Source organism: Pantherophis guttatus, chromosome 6 (genome assembly GCF_059756535.1).
Source record: "Pantherophis guttatus breed Tessera chromosome 6, ASM5975653v1, whole genome shotgun sequence".
Classification (NCBI taxonomy): Eukaryota; Metazoa; Chordata; class Lepidosauria; order Squamata; family Colubridae; genus Pantherophis; species Pantherophis guttatus.
In genome coordinates this window covers 37497279-37520370 of record NC_142068.1, presented here as the reverse complement: position 1 = coordinate 37520370, position 23092 = coordinate 37497279, and the positions used below count along the sequence as shown (strand labels likewise).

Below are 23092 nucleotides of genomic sequence, written 5' to 3'. Positions count from 1 at the left end.
CGGAGACCTGGTTGGGCCCGGAGGGAGGGGTCCCTCTGGTTGAGATGTGTCCACCAGGCTTCAGAGCATTCCATCAGCCGAGGGCCCAGGGGAGGGGCGGGGGGGTGGCGGTTATTATTAACGAAGGTCTGGGTCCGAGGGAGACCACTGTGCCTCGGACTGCTGGATGTGAGTCGCTTTTTGTGAGATGGGGTCATGGGGTTCAGATGGGCTTGCTGCTTACGTACCTGGCTCCCTGCCGCGTGGCAACGGCCCTGCCTGAGCTACTCGACGTGATAGCCACGGTGGCAGTTGATACACCCAGGCTTATGGTCATGGGTGATTTCAATCTGCTGTCCGTTGGTGAAACGTCAGAGATGGCTCGGGAGTTCATGGCTTCCATGATGGCCATGGACCTGACCCAGTTAGTTCATGGCCCCACTCACAGAGGGGGACACACACTGGACCTGATTTTTGTCTCTGGCCAGTGGTTGAGTGGTCTTATTATAGGGGATATAGATATGAAACCCTTGTCATGGTCAGATCACTCACTCCTTCGTCTGGACCTTCGAACCGCTACACCCCGCCGCAGGGAGGCGGACCCAATTAGATGGATCCGCCCCAGGCGCCTGATGGATCCTGATAGGTTCCAGACAGAGCTTGGGCCAATTCCTGAAGATCTGGCACACGACTCGGCCAAGGACCTGGTAGCTGCCTGGGATCGGGCGGCTGGTGGGGCCTTGGATCGAGTCGTGCCTTTGCGGCCTCTGACCCGGTGTTGATCCCTCGCGGCTCCTTGGTTCACCGAGGAGCTGAGGGAGATGAAACGCCGGAAAAGACGCCTAGAGAGCGGTTGGAGGGCCAGTCTCGCTGAATCTGACCGAACACTGGTAAGGTCGCATATTAAGACCTACCTAGTGGCGATAAAGACGGCAAAGTTTAACTACTTTTCCGCCTCTATTGCGTCATCAGGGAATCGTCCGGCCGCCCTGTTCAGGGTAACCCGCTCCCTGCTCCATCCGGGAGCACGGGAGGATCCCTTGGAAGGCAGGGCGGAGGATTTCGGACAATACCTGTATGACAAAATCGCTCAGATCCGGGGGGATTTGGACTCTGACTGGGTAGATCAGGGCAGGGTGACGAGGAATAGTCTTGAGAATGTTACCTGGGAGGAGTTTGATGCTGTGACTCCGGATGATGTGGACATGATTTTGGGGAGACTTAGTGCGGCCACATGTTTACTGGACCCGTGTCCCTCCTGGTTGGTACTGGCCTCCCGGGAGATTACACGAGGCTGGCTCCAGGGTGTTATCAATGCTTCGTTGAGTGAGGGTCACTTCCCCGCCGCCTTGAAAGAAGCGGTGGTGAGGCCTCTCCTCAAGAAGCCGTCCCTGGATCCGGCAATATTGGCCAACTATCGTCCTGTCTCCAACCTTCGCTTCCTGGCGAAGGTTGTTGAGAGTGTGGTCACGCGACAGTTTCCACAACTCTTGGAGGAAACATCCTATCTGGATCCGTTCCAGTCGGGTTTCAGGCCTGGACACAGCACGGAAACGGCATTGGTCGCGTTGGTTGATGATCTCTGGAGGCTCGGGACAGGGGTTGTTCCTCTGTTCTGGTCCTGTTAGACCTCTCAGCGGCTTTTGATACCATCGACCATGGTATCATGCTGCACCGGTTGGAAGAGTTGGGGATGGGGGGCACCGTATTACGGTGGTTCTCCTCCTTTCTCTCCGACCGGTCGCAGTTCGTGTTGGCAGGGGGGCAGAGGTCGACCTCAAGGCCTCTTATATGTGGAGTGCCTCAGGGGTCGGTCCTCTCGCCCCTCCTGTTCAACATTTATGTGAAGCCGCTGGGCGAGATCATCCGTGGCTTTGGGGTGAGATACCACCAGTACGCTGATGACACCCAGCTGTACATCTCCACCCCAGGCCACCCCAACGATGCCCTTGAAGTGATGTCCCAGTGCCTGGAGGCTGTGCGGATCTGGATGGGGAGGAACAGGCTCAGGCTCAACCCTTCCAAGACTGAGTGGCTGTGGCTCCCGGCATCCCGATATAGTCAGTTGACTCCATCACTGACTATTGGGGGCGAGTCGTTGGCCCCCACAGAGAGGGCTCGCAATCTGGGAGTCCTCCTGGATAGGCAGCTGTCCTTGGAGGAACATCTGACGGCTGTAACCAGGGGGACCTTTTGTCAGGTACGCCTGATCTGCCAGTTGCGGTCCTTTCTTGATCGGGATGCCCTGTGCACAGTCACTCATGCCCTCGTCACCTCTCGCCTTGACTACTGCAACGCTCTCTACATGGGGCTCCCCTTGAGGAGCACCCGGAGGCTCCAACTGGTCCAGAATGCAGCAGCGCGGGTAGTGACGGGAGCAGCCTGGCGCTCCCATGTAACACCGCTCCTGCGCGAGCTGCACTGGCTCCCAGTGGTCTTCTGGGTGCGCTTCAAGGTGTTGGTTATCACCTTTAAAGCGCTCCATGGCATAGGGCCTAGCTATCTTCGAGACCGCCTGCTGCCACCAACGACTTCCCATCGACCCGTGCGCTCCCACAGAGAGGGCCTCCTCGGGGTGCCATCAGCCAAACAGTGCAGGCTGGTGACCCCCAGGGGGAGGGCCTTCTCTGTGGGGGCACCTACCCTCTGGAATCAATTGCCTCCAGAGATAAGGAGAATCCAAGACCTCGGTGCCTTCCGCCGTGCCCTTAAAACCTTCCTTTTCCAGCAAGCCGGGCTGGCCTAATTTTTTTAAGTGTTTTTAAGTGTTTTGTTTATTGTTTTTAATCAATGGGCCAAATTTATATATGTATATTTTAACTGTATTTTAATATTTGTATTTGATGTTTTTACTTGGCTGTTCACCGCCCTGAGTCCTCAGGGAGAAGGGCGGTATACAAATTCAAAATAAAATAAAATAAAAAATAAATAAATGAAGCTGAGCAAAAGTCTTCAATTATTTTTACTCCTGAGAAATAATTATGCAAATAATGAATTATTTTGAATTATTCTAGGCTACCCAAAACCTTTTTTCCCACTTAATACCGAATAGTTAACCTCATAAAAAATTCACAAAATAATTCAAATAAAGATTTTTACTGTGTATTCTAAGCAAAACACAAAATAACATTAATAGACATGGATGTTATTTTATGTAACATGGAAAAAAATAGTAATGATTGAAGTGATAAAAATAATACTACCCAGGAAGGAACTGATTTTGGATTATGAACTGGATTTAAAAGACCTACTTGCACAACAAATTGATTGGTACAGCAACCTATAGAATAATAAAGCTACAGAAACTAATGCCTTCATTACTGTCCTGCTGGACTATTGCAATAGGGCTTACATGGAGCTGCAACTGCAACTGGCTACTGACACAGGGAGCACACAACACTCATTTTGCAGGTCCAGTACTGGTTGCCAACTTATGCTCCTAGTTTTGATATATAAAACGCTATACAGCTTGGTGCTGAATTATTTTGGGACCAAATGCTCCAATCTGAATTTACTCAATGGACTAGATCTTTAGGGTCACTAGTTACTTGTAGTTCACACCTCTGGGAGGAGAGTCTAGAGGCTGCTGCTTTTTGGTTCTCAGGAATAGCCTTCCTACAAAGACCAAACTCCCTTTTGATTTTCAGAAAATTGTAAAGACAATAATTTTAGAACTGATTCCAAAGCACCATGCCTCCTTTTACTATTTAGTTTTAATTTTCATTTCACTTTAAACTTCTATTTTCGTTGAGGGTTTTATTTGTTCAACTGTGCCATGAATGTTTTAACTATTGTTATATTGCATTTTCGGAAAGCCATCAAGAGTCAGATTGAGAGTCAGACTATAAGCTAAATATATATATAAATAAAAGTATTATAAAAACTGGTAACCTTTTAAATATTACAATTGTTCTGCATAATGGACAGTCTTATTACATTTGAGTGTTTTTTAAATGGTCAGTTTAAGAGATAATAGCAAAGGATTGACATGCAAATGAACCAGGAAACAAATTCCTATATCCTCAAAATTAGTTTTATTAAAGAAGGTTCTTTCTCAAGGGATAACTTGTGAGTTGGAATTTCCTCCTATAACTGTTCCTCTTTAGGATGCTAGGTGGGTGGTAATCTTGCTTCAAGATATTTTGCCAATTTTTAATCATTCCAAAAACAGTTTCAAGGCAATATGCTTCTGTATCTCTGGAACATAATGTCCAAATCAAAGAGTACCAAGCATTAAAATGAATGGAGCCACAGTGAAGCCACTAAAGCTACATCACAATAGTTGTTGATTGAATCCTTTCCGTAGTTCTATTTAGATAATTCACTTCAGTTGTTTTAATAGCAGAATTAATAATAGTCATAGTGAAATAGTCACACCAAAATTCACCCATTATGAGATGTTTGATCTCTTCATCACAGATATTGGTTAAAAGGAAGGATGTTATATATAATGGTTCTCAATAAAGTATCTCTATCATTAAAAAAAGCTTATGTTAATCAGAATTGCATGTTCAAAGGTTTGAAGAAGAAATGAATGTATATGTTGCTAATTTACAGAACTTCAGTGCTAATGATCAGGAATACAGTCAAGCACAATATCAAAGAAACTAGCATATGAAGTGAATTGCAACAGAAAAATGTGCAAATGAAGTTCAGGGATAACTAAAACAATGAAAATTGCCTCTGTGAGCCTTTCAAACTGCATGAGAACAATCAAATGAATGTACACTGTTTCTGTGAAACCTTTGTCATTAGATCTTATCCATGACATTTAACTCAGTTAACAGCATTTCAAAGAATGCTAAATGAATCTGTGCAAAAATTAAATAATTATGTAATCAACACATAAAAATGTAAATATAGAACCAGGGTTTTAATTAATTAATTAATTTAATTTTAATTAATTTTAATTTTAAAACAATTTAAGAGAAACAAAGGTGACCCTGAAAATTCTATGTAGGCAGTACAATTCCCAATTCTGGAAATGAAGCAAAAGTTCCAGAAGATTTAATCTTAAAAGGCACCAAATTTCATGTTCGCTACAGTAAATAGATTAGAAGAAATCTGCAAAACAATATTTGTCTTACTGTACCAAGACAAGAATGTTTGCAATTCTGAATAGTTTTCATGAGCTGGCCAGCAATAACTTCACCAAAGCAAAGTGGGAATGCAAAACCTTCTGTCTTATTTTCAGGAAGAAAACATCCATTACTGTAGAGAGAATTGTAAAGCTGCCTCTCATCTCAACATAAGGCAATATATGTTATGTTGATGATTTCTTAGCTGTAGGAAGGGAAGGAGGCCATTGAGTCAGGAAGTGGAATGAGATTCAAGCTCATGTTATAGGAAGAGGCCTCGTTCCCAAGTTTTGCAAATCTCTAGATTTACCATTTATGTTGTAGTTGAACTAGAAATAAATTGTTTCCCAATAAGAACAATAGCAAAGGAACACAAAAGGACTGACATGGAGGAAAGAACAAAACTGCAAGAAAGTCTTCAGAAATATCTTTTGTTTACCATATATATGAATAGAACCTTGTATAACAGACTATTATGTTGTCAACGTCTGCAATATTTCCAAAGTAAGCCACCAGAATGAAGAGCTGCATTAAATGTCTGGTTTTGGATATAGTAAAAAACAGAAGGTGATCACAGACCTGATCGAAAGGCTATGAGTTACAGAAAAAGAATGAAGAGATGGCTCAAAAGGATCAGAAGAAGCAAGAAAGAGATTAAAACACAAGATAAAGATACTAGCAAGAATGTAAGTTTAGATGTAGGAATCTTAATAAGAACATAATAAGAATTATTTACAGATTTACAGAGTTGGAAGGGACCTTGTAAATCATCTAGTCCAATCTCCCTGCCCAAGCAGGAGACCCTACACCATTTCTGACAAATGGCAACCCAGTCTCTTTTTGAAAGCCTCCAGTGATGAAGCTCCCGCAACTTCCGAAGGCAAGCTGTTCCATTGGTTGTTTGTTCTCACATTTTTGTTTTCACTCACACAATTATGGTAAGAACACCTATAGATATTCTTGCTGCTAGTGTTTTGGCAGCATCAAGCAGGGATATAGCTTTCCTAGAAGATGCTAGTTGCACTTGGAATGGTTAATGATGAACAAGATAAAGCAGAAATTCAGAGGATTCACTTGAAAACCTTTTTTTTTTAACAAAATACATTTTTAATAATAAAAAAAGAGAAATTCAGATTCTGTTATCAAAGTACAAAGTCTGAAATAATATAGTATTATATGCCAATAAAAAATAGGAGTCAGAGCTACATATTTAGTATTCTGTGAATGAGAAACCACTGAAGCTTTTAGAGGTCTTCATAGTAATTACTTGCATTGAAATCAATTTGATGACTTCAACAACTGGCAGTCCTGTACCCTGAATTACAACAAATAAAGTAAATTCAACAAATAAAGACCATTATTCTATTTTATTTCATTGCTTCATAACACAAACACTCACTCCTATAAAAGGATTTAACTAGATTAATTTAAAAATAGTTTCCATTTCTAGAATTCTATGAAATAAAAAAAAACATAATTACTGGTTTTATCTGATATATGTATGTATATATGTGTGGGAGGGGTATCAGAAGAAATATTATTGCATGCACATGGTCATCCAAATCTTAAGTTAAAAAATTAGAAACTGAAACAGAAATGGAATCAAATGAAATTGGAAATTGGAAACATAAGCTGAATAACTGCAGCTGGAAAAATTTGTCTAACCCTAGTCATCTGAGAAATAAATAGTTGGAAATTATTCTTTGTGGTTTTCAGACCACAGGCTCCTAAATTACCAGGATTTAAGACTGACCTTCTCTCAGCTTCATATTATTAGTTTGTATAAGCATATCACCTAGCAAAATATGGAGCTCAGTTTAATATTTGCTATATTAAATATTATATAGCATATCCTAGCACTGGCAACTAAACAGTTAAGGAGCCTTAAAGGAAGCAAGAGAATTAGCTGTTGCTGAAACAATTTTATGGTCCTTTCCACTTCACTGGAGGTAGTTTGTATGGATGACTGGTTTCTATTCAATGCTGTCAAACATCTAACACTCCCATAGCTAGGCACCTTACAATGAATAACAAGCAGTCTAGCTGCCAATATGCTAGGACTGCATTATTCATTAGGGACTGGACCTTAACCTAGCAACACTCCAAAATCAGTGCTTGATGCCTTGTTAATTTATGAGACCAACAATTTATCACAACAAACTGAGGTGCCAACAGTACCAAAGTAAATTTTCAAACTCAAATTATCGACCTAAATTAAACCATAAAAATAATGGTTTAACTGTAATAGCAATAAAATAACACATCTAGTTAAGCTTTTTCAACTTGTAGCATTTCATTTAACCTGACATTTAAGCCAAAATCCACATACTTTTATCTTTTGCTTTTGCACTCTAATACTTATCCTTCTTTGTTTGCATTTTAATCATATTGGAAAAATTGAAGAACGAATGGCAACTAGTAGAATTTTTTTTAAAATAAGGGTGTGGTTTAACATAGTTAGATACATAATTGTTTGGAAATATTTAGCATTAGTACAGCTATCCAGAATAACAGAGTTGAAAGTGACCTTGGAGGTCTTCTAATCCAACCCCCTGCTCAGGAAACCCTATAACTTTTCAGAAAAATGGTTGTCCAATCTCTTTTTTAAAACCTCCAGTGTTGGAGAATGTTATAAAACAAGCTCTGAAAAAAATTGCAAAACAACTTTGGTGGTAAATAACAAAGAAATAGGAAATGTGAACATTAGGAAAGAATGTTTTTCAAGGGAATTCTATGTCTCCATTGTTGTTTACTATCTTAATTATATCCCTCACTCATATCAAAACTTGGATATAATCGGTTGAAATGAAGTAGAAAAATATCCAGCTTATAAAATATTCATGATCTGAAGCTACATGGAAAATCAAAAATTAAAACCGAATCCTTAACTAATGATCTTAAGTTATATAGTAATCATATCACAGTAGAAATTAGATTTGATGTATATGTGATCCTCAGCAAAATTAAAGGAAAAATTGATAAAAATGAAGAAATACAAGTTAAACATTGAAATATTGTGAAATCTTTACCCTAATAAGAATGCTATAAATATCTAAGCATATTCAAATACAAAGTAGATAATACTTTGTATGGTAAATATATGGTTTAAGATACTTGAACTGTCTGAAAAATTCAAAATTCAAAGTTAAATTAGATAAATTAGTTAATCATAAATATATGGGTGGTACTGGTGATCAGACAGAGTATAGATATAGATAACTGGACACAATATTAATTGGAAAATTTAGATTAAATTGGAAAACCTAAAATCTGATGACAATGCATCATGCGTTAGATCCATAAATTGATACTAATCAACTATATTTAACACACACAAAAAGTGGAGGCCGTGGTTTATTGAAGAAAAACAAAGAATAAATGAATAAATAATTACAGGAAGGCCATAAAATAGAAAATGCTCAGAAAAACATCCCGAGCATGCAGAAAAGTTTGCAAGGAAAATATCTCTGAAATATCTTGGAAGTAGAAGCAAAAATAAGGATAATAAAATGATAACAGTCAATTACTGGAAAACCATTTGGAACCATTATTACAAGGCCAATACATAAAACATCTTGAAAGTAAGTGTGCAAGAGTAGAAACTTGCAACGTTTATGAGCTGATACTACCCAGAAGGAAAAAAAGAAGCATTCATTTTTCCTGTCCAAAAACAAGCATAACAAAAAAGTGTGAGTAAATCAACATGGATCAAACAGCAGCAAATCTTGCAATAAACAAGATTTTAAATGCAGACACAACAGACAATAAACAGTGTCATAACAGAAAATTATAATTTTCATTCCTGAAAATGGTATAATTTACATTTACAAAATTTAAAATGTTGTTGTAAAAGAAGCTAAAATGTCATTGGATTTTCATATAGAAGGTAAACCCAACATACAATAAAGGAAAAGAGTAAAAGATTGTAGGTATGACAATACATAGGGAACGTCATTCCTATAGATAGGAGTGCATTAGTTGGAATAACAAATAGATTAAACACATTTTACAAGACCCAAACCTAATAATGTCCAGGTTGGAATTCAAAATGCCAAAAGAATAACAGCAAAGATGTAATTGTTTTTGCTTATTCTTTGTATTGTAATAGACTTTGATGAATAAAAACATAATAATACTGTATCCAGATGAATTAAACATTACTGCTGCTGTCTGTCCTAGCCTAAATGAAATTGCAACGCTATTACATAGTGACTCTATCTGCCAAGATATGCCTGATATGTATTTCCCCCTTAAAGAGGCTTTGGTTCATCTCCTCCTCAAGAAGCCATTATTAGTTCCCACCATATTGGTAAACTTTGATCCAGTATCCAATCTTCATTTCTAGGGAAGGTTGTAGAAAAGGTGATAATGAAGCAATTAGAGGAAATGGATTATCCTTTCAGTCAGGATTCAGGCCAGATATGGATTGGAAACAGCATTGGTTGCATTTTGGATAATCTCTGGTAGGAAAGGGTTGGGGCAACTCATCCATACTTGTTGTACTTGACCTCTCGGAGGATTTTGATACCATCAACTATAGGATCCTTCTGGATTAGCTCTGGATATTGGGAATACGTGACACAATACTATGTTGGCCCAATACTATGTGCCACAATAGGTGGCACAATACTATGTTGGATCTCTTCATTTCTCTGAGGTGGCTTCCAGTTAATGTTCATTGTGAGTACAAATCCCACTGTTGGCCCCTGCTATGTGGGATGCTGTAGGGTTCGATGGTTTCTCCATTCCTATTTAACCTCTACATGAAGCTTCCTGGTGAGATCATCTGTGTCACCCTCTGGGGTAAACCAGACAGGAAATACAACCAGATGAGTTCATTCTACTTTATAGTAAAGCTATCTTAACAGAATCTTGCAAGTCTCCTGCAGTAAGCTTCTTTCATTGACCATTAAGCAATTTAGACTCCTCCCTCTCTTGTATGATCATTCCCTAGGTAGCATCTCTTCCCTGCATCCCTCAAGATTATTTCCACATATCATTTCATCACCCTCCCCTTCAGACTTATTCTCTGTCCTAGGTTCCTCAGGGAAACAGGTTGTGGGCTGTGATGATAGCTGGATGATTGCCCCCACCTCGTAATTTCCAAGATTATCTGTTCCAGTGAGGCGACAGGCATCCCTCCTTCAGAAATGCATTGGTCTTTTCTCCTCATCTCCTCACTGAGGAAAATAATTTGAGTATGTAGTCCTTTATGTAAAAAATACAGTTAGAGATGAACTGCTTGATAAAGCAGGATAAACAGCATCTTGAAGCACTCTTGGTGATTTGGCAAAACTCCAAAGAAAAAAGGCTGAGATACTTCTTCCTTTAACTTCAGACAATCACCATGTGCCGTCAACAAGTTATAAGTAGCCAATCACTCTTCAAATGCTACAGATGAAATACCACAATCTATCATGCATTGGCAGCTAGAGAAAATAATAGTCTTAATGAATTATATATTAGTAATGGAAATCTGGCATACATTATTCTTAGAATATTTCTTTGGCCATGTATTGTTTATATGGCCAATATGTTTTATTGCCCAGCCTGGTCCAAATTCAGGAAGTTATCATCTTCAATGTTAGATAGGTTAGCACTGCGCCCAAAAGACTCTGTGCAATTTGGGGGTCCTCCTGGACTCACAACTTCTGCTTTATGACCAGATTGCAGTCATGGCTAGAAAGCCTTTGGTCAATTTCAGGTTATATGCCAGTTGTATCCATTCCTTAATTGGGAAATTCTACTCTCAGTCATTCATGCCACAATCACTTTGCAAATAGATTGTTGCAATATGTTCTACATGTGCTAATCTTGAACATCTGGAAACTGCAACTTTCTAGCACACACAGTTATATGCATTGTTTGATCAGTCCACATTACACCTCTACTCCAAGAACTGAATTGGCTGCCAGTTTGCTTGGTTCAATTTAAAGCAGTGGTTCCCAATATGGGGCCCACATCCCACAGGCGGACAATTTGATTTTTAATGGGGGCAATTTGAACCTTGTTTAAACCAAGTTAATGGCCTTTTAGGCTTCCTCTGCATGAGTAGAGTTCACTTTTTGAGTAAAGTAAGAATTATATGTCGGGGGGGGAGGGGAGGAGACATCAGGATTTTAGAGATGCTTAGGTGGGGCATGGCCAAAAAATGGTTGGGAACCACTGATTTAAAGTGTAGTAGTGACATATAAAGCCCTACACAGTATGGGGCTGGGTTATTTTATTTGAGTGACCATCTCTCACCAGTTATAACTACCCATCCTATCTGGTCTGGCAGAAGGGCATGCTCCAAATCCCTTCTACTATAAGATGTTGTCTGACGGGACACAGAAGGACAGCCTTTTCTGCTGTGCCATCCAGCTTTTGGAACATTATCTTTGAATATAGAGTGGTTTGACCCTGTTGGGCTTTCAGAAGCTCTGAAGACATGGTTTTTCCATTATGGTTGGTTATATGCTTAGGTATAGAGCCTGCAAGTCAAGTACAATTTGTAATGTAATGTACGAATTACACTTTCCTGTGGATTATGTTTTATGATTTTAATTGTTTTAATGGTTACATTTGTTTTTATTGTTTTAATTTTTTTTTCTTTAATTGTGAGCTGTTCAGAGCCACCTATGTGACATGGGCATAACATAATATAAATTGAACAAACAAATAAACCTGGCTTTATTGATTTGTCTATTTAACTTACTATGTGAGTAATGCAGTCTCGTGAATACCTAATTCTTTTAGTTAAGTATCTCTGTTAATTAAGCCAAAAGAAATGCAACTATAGTTTAGTTTAGTTTAGTTTAGTTTATTAGATTTGTATACCGCCCTACTCCCGAAGGACTCAGGGCGGTGAACAGCCATGAAATAAAACATATCAATACAAAATTTAAAATAGAAATAAAACAAGTTAGATAAATTTGGCTGAACCATATTTAAAACCCCAATAATTTAAAACCAAATTTAAAATTCCCATTTAAAAGAGGAGAAGTTTAGGTCAGGCCGGCTTGCTGGAATAGGAACGTCTTCAGCGTGCGACGGAAGGTACGCAGATCCGGAATCCTCCGTATCTCGGGGGGGAGCTCGTTCCAGATAGTAGGTGCCCCCACAGAGAAGGCTCTCCCCCTGGGGGCCGCCAGTCGACATTGTTTGGCCGACGGCACCCGGAGGAGCCCCTCTCTATGGGAGCGTACTGGTCGGTGGGAGGCTATTGGTGGTAGCAGGCGGTCCCGTAGATAACCAGGTCCTGAGCCATGGAGCGCTCTAAAGGTGATGACCAAAACCTTGAAGCGCACTCGGAAGACCACCGGGAGCCAGTGCAGCTCGCGCAGGAGAGGCGTTACATGGGAGCGCCACGTCGCTCCCATCACCACCCGCGCGGCCGCACTCTGCGCCAGTTGGAGCCTCCGAGTGCTCCTCAAGGGGAGCCCCATGTAGAGAGCGTTACAATAGTCCAGACGGGAGGTGACGAGGGCATGAGTGACCGTGCGTAACGAGTCCCGATCCAGAAAGGGACGCAACTGGCGAATCAGGCGAACCTGATGAAAAATCCTCCCGGTCACAGCCGTCAAGTGCTCTTCTAAAGACAGCCGTGAATCCAGGAGGACACCCAAGTTGCGAGCCCTCTCCGTGGGGGCCAATACTTCGCCCCCAATAGTCAGCGATGGCACCAGCTGACTATATCGGGATGTCGGAAACCACAGCCACTCGGTCTTGGATGGGTTGAGTCTGAGCCTGTTTCTCCCCATCCAGATCCGTACTATAGCATAGAGCCTGGATATAAATAATAGATTTGGTAATGTGTTTTGGGTGGAAACTAGAGGAATATAGTATGCATAGTGATCTGTAGGTTTATTTTGTAATGTGGTGTTGATGTCGCCATTGTGCATTTTTAACATGACCAACAAAATTGACTTGTTTTTATAGATAGGTTGTGGCTATCTATAGGTTCAAAGTTAATGGTGGGAAGCTTGATGGAATTTGATGGTGTATTCTTTTCTGTAGGTCATGATGAAAATGTCATTGAAGAATATCAAGTAAAAGATTAGGGATTAAAAATTGAGGAAGTATTCCTTTAGGCCAGCCATAAAGATGTTGGCATGTGCCTAGAGCTGTGTGCCACTGATTTGCAAACATATTGTGCACTATTGTAAAATTAAATTGCACTGAATGGATACAAAGTTGTTCTAGTGGCAAAGCTGTTCTGCATTGACATCAGTGATGATGTTCCCGAAGTTTATGAGGGATATTAATGTATAGTATCTCAACACCCAAACTCTGTTGCTAGGAGATCTAGCGCCATAAGGGCTAAATACAAAGTCCATAAAATCTGATATTCTAGTTGTGCTATCCATTTATTTAGGAAAGTATGTATAAGATGCCTGGTTGGGGCTCTTAGGGTTTTCATGTAGATGTGACCTTATATGTCCATAGGAAATTCTTCCTTCAATTGTGTAATTCTTTCTTTACATTACTATAGAATCTGAAGATAGTCATTGGTAGAATGTATTGTTGGAGAGTTGTTTCTTCGTCTCCTTGACATAATCTTATTCATAATGACATCTTCTCCCCCTTTATCAGCTTGTTTGGTTATGATATTATAGCTGTTCTTAAGGCCTTGCATTGCATTTTGTTCTACCCTACTAATATTGTTGCATAAGGAGAGATTTGTTATTGATAACTGTGGATTGAGCTTGTGCAAAGGATGTTTATTAAATGGCTTAAGAACTTTTTGGACACATATATAAGATAATTTTTTGGCTGAGGTCTGTTCAGTAGGTACACTGCAGTAGTGCAAAGGGTTCTTCATCTGCAGTGCTTGAATGATGTCATGTGGTTTTTAATTTGTTTAGTTCACTACATCAGATGCATGGAGTGGCTAGTGATATAGGATTTAAATTCTACTTCAGCTCAGCCTCTTCATGCATCTGATGAAATGAGCTGTAGTTCGTGGACTCATGGTTTTTAATAAAAAGTGTTAATGTGAAAAAGTGCTAATAGAATCCTTCTGATTTATGGTTACCACAAAGTAACATTTACAATGTTTATTAATTTTAACGAAGTCCATTCACTGAGAATGCTCATGTTTGCATTATTTTATGTATTTATTTTATCTTGGAAAATATAAGCACAGACTCTCTCTCTTTGTCTTTATCTCTCTAACATTTTATGCTATAAAGATTTAAACTTTACATTTAAAAAAAATAAAATGTAAAATCTAAATTTCACATTTTGCTGACTATCAGTAAGTATAGTAGAAGGTATATTAAGTATAGTAAGTATAGTATAGTTGATTCTTGCTACACTACACTATTTATTGCAACTACTTTCATGCTCGTAAGTCCAAATCACATGGACATAAGTCCAAATCCATTCTCCTAAATGGATGTTTTTGCCGAGAGCCAACAAAAATGCAGGAAACCAGTCAATATTGGATGCTCCAACCAGTTGTAAATGTGAGCCGGTTGTCCTGCACTCAAAATGTGGTCATGTGACTGGGGGAGGGGTAACAGCTGGAAGTCCTTTATTGATCATAAAGCATCCTTTCCATTGTAGCTGTGAATAGTAGCAAAGTTCTGTTGTAAGTTGAGTATTACCTGTACTTGATTAGAACCCTCCTCGCTCGTAGCTGCTGCCTTTAACTGACAAGATCTTAATCAGGTGTACTTTTCTACTAACAGCTTTCTTTTTCTTCCTAAGCAGCTTACTTGGCAAGCAGTCAACAGTAGCATATTGTTGCAAAAAAAATTGATTTCTATTCTCACTGTATACCTGCGTACTATATTATATTTCTCCTATACAACGAATTTAGATACAAATTTGTTTGCAACAGAAAAGAAAAAATATTCTGAATTAGTAACTATGAGGGAATATTCCCTGTATTCCATTCCTCTTTTGGAATGATACCACATCAATGATACTATGACCAGATAATTTCTCAATACTTCTAAACATAATCTGCCATGATGTCTGGAATAAGGAGAAAGGAGGTATTGTTTAGACAGATATCAGAAATAAGTGAAGTGGTGGGGAGAGGCATGATTGCTAGAGACCAATGGTACAAGGCAAGGGACACCAATAAAGGAGAATATTTATAGCTCAGGTTGAAATGAGGAATCCTTAGTGTTCTCTGAGCTTAGTTGTGGCACTGACTAGCACTGATGATGTTACCAACTATAGTTTGGGTAATGAAACATCTGCAAAAAACAACCAAGCTCAGAGGATCAACCTCAAAGACAAGGGGAATGTTGATGGAAATATCTCATAATTCTTAACCTTACTTCCATAAGAAAAAAAAAAACTGTTGACATTCTGAAAAGCAGATCTCAATATAGGATTAATTTATTCACTTTGTACACCTTGTCCTTTCATCCAGGCATTTCTACTTTTACTGGTAGTACAGCTTGAGAATAAGTTGGTTAAACAGAGTCAAAACTCACACAACCCTAAATGAGTTGGAATGAGTTAATCAATGGATGAGGACTAGAGCGAACTCCCAGATCTGTAAACTAGATTGGCAAGCTGAAATAACCACCTCCCCGTTGAAGGGGTTTTTGTTTTGTTTTGTTTTTGGTTTTTTTTTTAAATACCTTCATGGAGATGTCCACGTAGTCATCAGGAATCCAGCTCAACTCAAGGGCGTCTTTACCTTTACCTGACTTGATTAAAGGCAGACTACAGGCCGGGCAGGCTCAATAATATCACAATTATTTTATTTATTTAGTTATGACCTTATTATTTTTAGAAATAACTCAAGGCAGCAAACATCAAACACAACTTCCTCCTACTATTTTCCCCTCAACAATCATGTGAGCTCTGTTGGCTGAGAATGGATGACTAACCCAAGCCACTTAGCCATGGCTTTCATGGCTAAGGTGCGACTAGAATTCATATTCTCATGGTTTCTAGCTTTTACTTTAACCACTAGACCAAACTGGAATAGCTGGAACTAGAGTTATTACAAAATAATTGGAATACATACATACATACATACATACATACATACATGTATACATACATACATACAGTACATATGTATGTACGTACATACATAAAAACATTAAAAAATAAAAAATATCAGAGACCATTGTTATTGTTGATAATAATAATAATTCAATATCTAATATTTCATAAGTTTGGAACCATATATTATTGTAATGTATTTCATTTTCTATTGATCTTATTTAATTCTAACACAATCTAAGCAATATATTCCTTTATTCCTTCAGCTTCTTAAAATTAAGATAGCATTATGACTGGAAATTTAATATAATATATGACTTCTTCCTTTAGCAATTGGTTGCAATATATTATTAAAATTTTAAATTGGTAGCCTGTCAGATGCCAAGCTATATCAGATGTCTCCTGTGCAATTAATTTTACTTTGTACTTTTGTCTAAGTCAGTTTTGGGGCTTGGCTTTCATTTTCACAAAGTTATTGTAAATATTTTTGAAAATTCTGTTCATGTTATTTAGCACAGCCAGGATGTAGTGATGTTTAATAACATCTTGAATGTTATAAAAACGCATTGAAATCTCAAAGGAAACAAAGGGCTACGCTGAGTGACGGTGTTGACAATTGTTATTAAAAAATACCTAGCTAAAGAAATCTAGTCCATTAAGGGAAACATAAAGAGAAGAAATGATAAATGTGCATGTACCTAATCTCACAGTCCAAAGATCTGCGCATAGCCTAATATTACAAAACAATACAATCAACACAATCTAAAGCAGGAGAGAAACAAGGGGCCAAAGATAAAATCTTAGTTTATATGGCTTAGTTATATGTTTTGTATTGTGTTAGGATCACAGGACCATGATCCATATTCAGAGACAGGACTTCACAGAATGAAGTAAGGGTTCATGGAACAATGACAGCTTTATTTATTTATATTTATTTATCACAATTATTTATACCCTTAGAACGTTCTTCTAAGAATTCTGCAAAAATCACTGTTTGGATTAGCACAATACGTTTTACATAGGGTTTCTATTGAAGATCACTCACAAGCTACATCTGGTCCAGAAATGCCTTAGAAACTTTCTTTTCTGGAAAACAAAGTCTAAATAAGACACTCCATTTTAATTAACAAAACTGAAAATCTTGTGATGGTACAGATGAATCTCGATTCTGTGGGCGATGGAAAAGCCTAATATAGCTCCTTTGAGCAGAGAAGCAGAGATATTTTTCCTGAAATTTTTATCAGCCTTTCTCTGGGTCAGTGCACAGATAGAGACAAGACTGAAAAAGGATATGAACAAGATGTTTGTAGAGATTCTCAGTCATCCAGGTCATAGTTGTTTCAAAGATGCTTTTTCAAAAGACAACTGGACTATTTTTTTCTTGAGGAAGATATTCAAGACATACTTCTCATTCAAAAAGCTTCATCACTTCTGGCAGGATGTGGGGGTTGGAGGAATCATATTTCCTTCCAATACGATCCTTCCAACCCCTCCCCTCTCATCTGAAGTAATCCTTCCATCATCCCCACCATCCTGCCAGAACAGATTAAGCTTCTTGGATGGGAAACAAAACATTTTCCTCAAGGAAAACATAGTCTAGTTACCTTTTTAAAAAACACTTTTGAGATAGGAACAAGACAAACTGTTGCACTGCAATGATAGGAAAGGAAGGAAACTGGGAGGGTTTTGAGCAAGAGGGACTTAGCTAGTTTAGAGGAACAGTGAGTTGTGAATGATTTTTGGCACACAGAAAGAAAATGGATAGAGGACAAAGGCAAGAAGGCAAGCAAAAGAAGAGAGGCAGGAAAGGCAAAAGATTTGTAGATAGAGAAGTGAATGAATGATACCCAGATGCCTCGCTGTTCATATAATGATATTGATGTATATCCCTCCCCCAAAAAAGTATGGGTGTGGGAACAGCATTTTTGGAAATGAATTTGTTTCCACACAATTCAAAGGTTGGAGAAATGCACATCAATAGGTATGTGAAAAAGAGTCCAATCATTGTGACATTATCAAACATGTTAATCTTCCCAATAAAGCCAGCCATCTTGCTATGCACCTTTCTCTTTTTGGTTTTCTCATTGCAATGGATTATTGCATTATTGTTTGCCCCTTTTCTGCCTTCAGAGCAGAGGTGGATTTTAGCAGGTTCTGACCAGTTCTGGAGAACCGGTAGCGGAAATTTTGAGTAGTTTGGAGAACCGGTAGTAAAAATTCTGACTGGCCCCGCCCCCATCTATTCTCTGCCTCCCGAGTCCCAGTTGATCAGGAGAAAATGGGGATTTTGTAGTAACCTTCCCCTGGATTGGGGAGGGAATGGAGATTTTACAGTATCCTTCCCCTCCCACGCCCACCAAGCCATGCCCACCAAGCCATGCCACGCCCACCAAGCCACACCCACAGAACTGGTAGTAAAATTTTTTGAAACCCACCACTGCTTCAGAGGTAAGGTAAAAGCTTGAGAAGCTTTTTTAAAACCACACGTTTTCAGCATAGTTATGCCTTTTGTACTGATCCAACAAAAAAGGCAAGAGTAGAAGTTTCTCCTACTTGCCTTCTTGAAGCTTCAAAAACTAACTCCAGTAAGTTAGCAAGACTTACAACATGTAAAGGCAGCCCAAGGTAATCAAGCAACGTAACCAGTGGTGGGCTGCAACCAGTTTAACAACCGGTTCTGTGCAGTTTGTACGCAGTGTTCAAAATACAGCAATTTGAAGCTCAGCTGCTTACCTTCTAAGGCAGCTCTGGTAAGTAGAACAGTGGAGGCATGGAAATCAGCTGTGCTGTGCAAATCAGCTGAGCCAGAAAGAAGGAAATATAGGACAGGATAGGGCAGAGGCGGGTGGGTCGGTGGGTGGGTGGAGCCAGCTGATTGTCAGAACTACCGGTTCGCCCAAACTGGTCCGAACTGGCAGCAGCCCACCACTGAACATAACAGACTTACAGGCATATTTCATCAATCAGTAATAACCACATCTAATACACCACACAGACAACAGAAATCTTTTCCCCTTTTTTCTTTTATAATGTAAATTTTAATCTGTTTTAAATTACTGGGTGTTTTAAATCTGTCTTGGGCCAAATTGTTTAATTTGGTTTTATTCTGCTTTTAAATTTTTGTATTTATGTGTTTTATTTTGTGGCTGTTCACCTCCCTGAGTCCTTCGGGAGTAGGGCGGTATATAAATCCAATAAACAAACAAACAAACAAACAAATCACTTTTTAAAAATATAGACATGGATGGACTGTAATGAACCATAAGTCCATCATCCATACTGGCCTCCAACCATTTTGTCAAGCTCAAGTCAAAGTATCTATTTTGATTCAAAAGACAGGAAACTTAAAGGATTGACATACAGAGAAATAGCCTGTTTATCTGTACTCAATTACAATGCATTAGATCAACCAAGGAGACATCATAATGATAATTTTCAGAGTTACTAACCAAGATTTCTGGATTCCAAAGTCAAATTTTTAATTTTATTGTGATCTGATTACATTTTATTTTTTGAAAACCTGACTGCATTTTCAAACTAAATAACATAGGAATCTCCGATTTGTCAGCAAGAAAAGGAATGTGCGGGAGTCAAGCTGACTTCCCACTTAAAATTTTTAAATTGCTTTTACACTTATTGTAAACAGATTTAGGCTAAACTTGCATAAAACAAACAATACTTTAGAGTGGTAAGGAAAACTTGCATGGTACATTGATTCTGAAACATGCAACCCTAAAAATGAGCTGCTACTTATACTCCAGAACTTTATACATTTACTTTAGCTTTTCACATTCAAAAGCTTCAACTCTTTCCAAAATTGAAGAATTTTTATATATCCACTGGGAACACAGCAAGTAGATTGCGGAAGTTGATGACATAATTATGTCAGGCACAAAGAATTCTGGGAATACAGCTGTAACAAAATGCAACTGAAAACCTTTCTGAGAACAAGAACATTCATGTGAGTGGGTGGAAGAACTAATGACTCCATTAAAACAAAGATAATGTCCTCTATATATAAACTTGCTTATGCAGGAAGATTTAAGTAAGGAAGCAACCTATGTTGTTACATAGAGTGCCTGTTTTGTGACCGTCAGCAAAATGGAAGAACTTGTCTTTGGGATTGTTGACAAAAAATGTTTACAGTTCTAAATTTACTCAGAAACAAAGTAAAAGAAATACAGACAATGACCCAAAAACTCATTTCTAATCAGATACATACTGATATATAAAAATATTTATCATTCAAAATTTCATTATGGATCCTACCAATACCAAAACCTATTTATTCTTCATTTTTAGTAATTTTGATATGTTAATAAACTTTCAGTTCTGATTATCTACACTATAGCTCTGTAACAACATCACTAGAATATATGAAAGTATAGAAGTAGGACTCTGTTTTTATATCTACAAGTAAACATATTTCATGAAGAATTACATTCCTCTTGTTTTTACAAGGATTGCGTATGAGAAAATAATATAAAAGTTTGCATTCTGCTTTTTGTTAAAATTGTTACTGACATATTTCAAAACTTTTGAAAAGGAGTGAACAATAACAATAATAATATTAATAAATATTAATTAAATACTACCAGAACATAACTCCAAAGGAAAAGTCTAAAAAATAATGATAGTCAAGGGTCAACAAGTTAAGTCAACCTATCTGGCATTATGGTGCCATGGGGTTTCTTTCAGTAGGACACACAATTACATTCCAGCAGATGAAAGAGAAAATAATAGCAGTGTTTGCTGATTCTACAAACTGGAAAATCCATATTAGATATTAGATACAAACCGGGTAGAAGCCAGCATCATTGAGCAAATAGTATGGCATTTTATAAAGAAAAGCATCAAGCCCAGGAGTCGTTAATATCTTAAGAGCAACTTTTCACACACATCTGCCATGTCATTCAAGTTGCTACTTTTCATCAATGGAAATTATTACTATTACTATAAACTACTTCTGTTGTTCAACATAAAGCAAAATCTTCTTTAGTTTTTGCATCCTGTTAAATACAATAAATGTTTTGGTTAACATTCTCCTCCAACAAAATAAAAACAACCAACTTCCCATTTTTTTATTCCCAAGTATATAACTAGCTTAAAATAAATTCTATTAATCCATTGCTTAGCTTGTATGTATTTTTAAAATGTCAGATGTTCTATATAAGTGGGCACTGGCTGTTAAAGAAATAGATAAAAACTACTAGTAGGGGAGTCTTTTATTTTTTCACATAATCACCATATTTATGATTACTAATATCAGGTGCCCAGAAAATAGACATCCATACTTAAGGCAAAAAAGTAAAAAGAAAAAAAGAAAAAGAAAAATATTTATTTAATTAAACCAGAGTGAATTTAATCCTTGTAAATCAGCACCAATACAAGCTGATATGTAAATAATATTTGAAAACATATATTTTCTACAGTATTTTGATATTGTATTATACATCTCCTGCTACTTATGACTTTATGACTGTAACCTTGTTGCTGGTATCCTTACAATTTATATTGACTGTTTCCTAATATGATTTGATTGCTTATTTGTTCCCTATGACTATCATTAAATGTTGTACCTTATGATTCTTAACAAATGTATCTTTTCTTTTATGTACACTGATAGCGTATGCACCAAGACAAATTCCTTGTGTGTTCAATTACATTTGGCCAGTAAAGAATTCTATTCTATTCTCTATTCTTTTCTACATAATAGACTGTATTTGCATTTGAATAGTAATTTAAATAGTATATTTTATGCGCGAGCTATATAGAGCTATGGTACTTGAATTGAAAATCTCATGCAGTATGCATTATCACAAATGGTAATAATGAGAAAAAAAGGTTCACATACAAAAGAGTTAATTGCAGGAGGCAACCCATGTCATCTGAGCCATGGTGGCACAGTGGTTAGAGTGCAGTACTGTAGCCTACTTCTGCTGACTGCCAGTTTCCTGCAATTTGGCAGTTCAAATCTCTCCAGGTTCAAGGTTGACTCATCCTTCCATCCTTCTGGGCAGATAAAATGAGGACCAAAATTGTTGGGGGCAATATGCTGACTGTAGCTCTGTCTAACTGCTTAGAGAGGGCTGTACAGCACTGTAAAGTGGTATATAAGTCTAAGTGCTATTGCTATTTCTATTTATGATCTGATGAAGAGCAAAATAATCAGACGTTTGGTAGCACATTTTTCCAATTGATACATTTTTCTTTAAAAGCCTGAGGTTTTATAGCTCACAAGATTAATTACAATGAAACTGCAATTTACAATAGTGGGCAGATTTCCAGCAAAACTATGGAAATTCAAATTCAAAGAACCAATCAAAAGTCAGCTTTTCCGCCTTTCCTGACTTTTCAGAAAGGGAGGGGCCAGCTTCATTTTTACATCCCCCCCCCTTTTTTCCCCTTTGTCTTCCACGCTGGGAAGAAATATTCCTTCTTTTCAAACAGGATTCATGATGGTTTTCTTTTCTTTTTCTCTCTTTGTCTTCAATTCTCAATCTTCATCTACCTTATACTGTAACCAACATGTATCTTTTTCTGAAATCACTAGTCTCATTCTGACAGGAAATTCAGTCTAACTATCAAAAGGCAAGAAAGGAGACGAAAGAAAATTTCTATTTCTCTCCCAATTGATGGTGGCAGTAATAGATTTCCCTCTTCTGCCCCACACCCCCAGACTGTGAAAAGGTGTAACAATCATGAAGAAAAACTTAGAGTCCATTGGCCAACACACTACATCTCAAGTGTTCACTCCATTATGCACATGTCTACTCTTCATTTTATTATTTTTTGTAATGTTATATTACAGCAAGGAAGAAGGGCAAGCACTGAAATGAATAAACAAGTGAGAGATGAATCTCAGGTGCCAGTAGAAAAAGGAGCTAATTGATGACAATGCATTCTAGAAATGTATTCTTTCTTCAAGAGTACAGTAAAAACAGAAACAATAGAAAAGAAAGCACTACAATGATTTACAAGACACGTGTAACAATGTTTTAAAAATACACAAAATGTTATGTGTATTCTAATTAACTCAGCAAATGTTGAAAACTGGATAGCCTGAATGAATGTTCTGT

The 23092-nt window shown here is 38.1% G+C and overlaps 1 protein-coding gene across 2 annotated transcripts in view; it reads right to left on the bottom strand.

Annotated features, from left to right (window-relative positions):
- LOC117678425 (glypican-5-like) overlaps positions 1 to 23092 on the bottom strand; it is a 311301-nt gene that overhangs the window by 194118 nt on the left and 94091 nt on the right. The window lies entirely within an intron of this gene.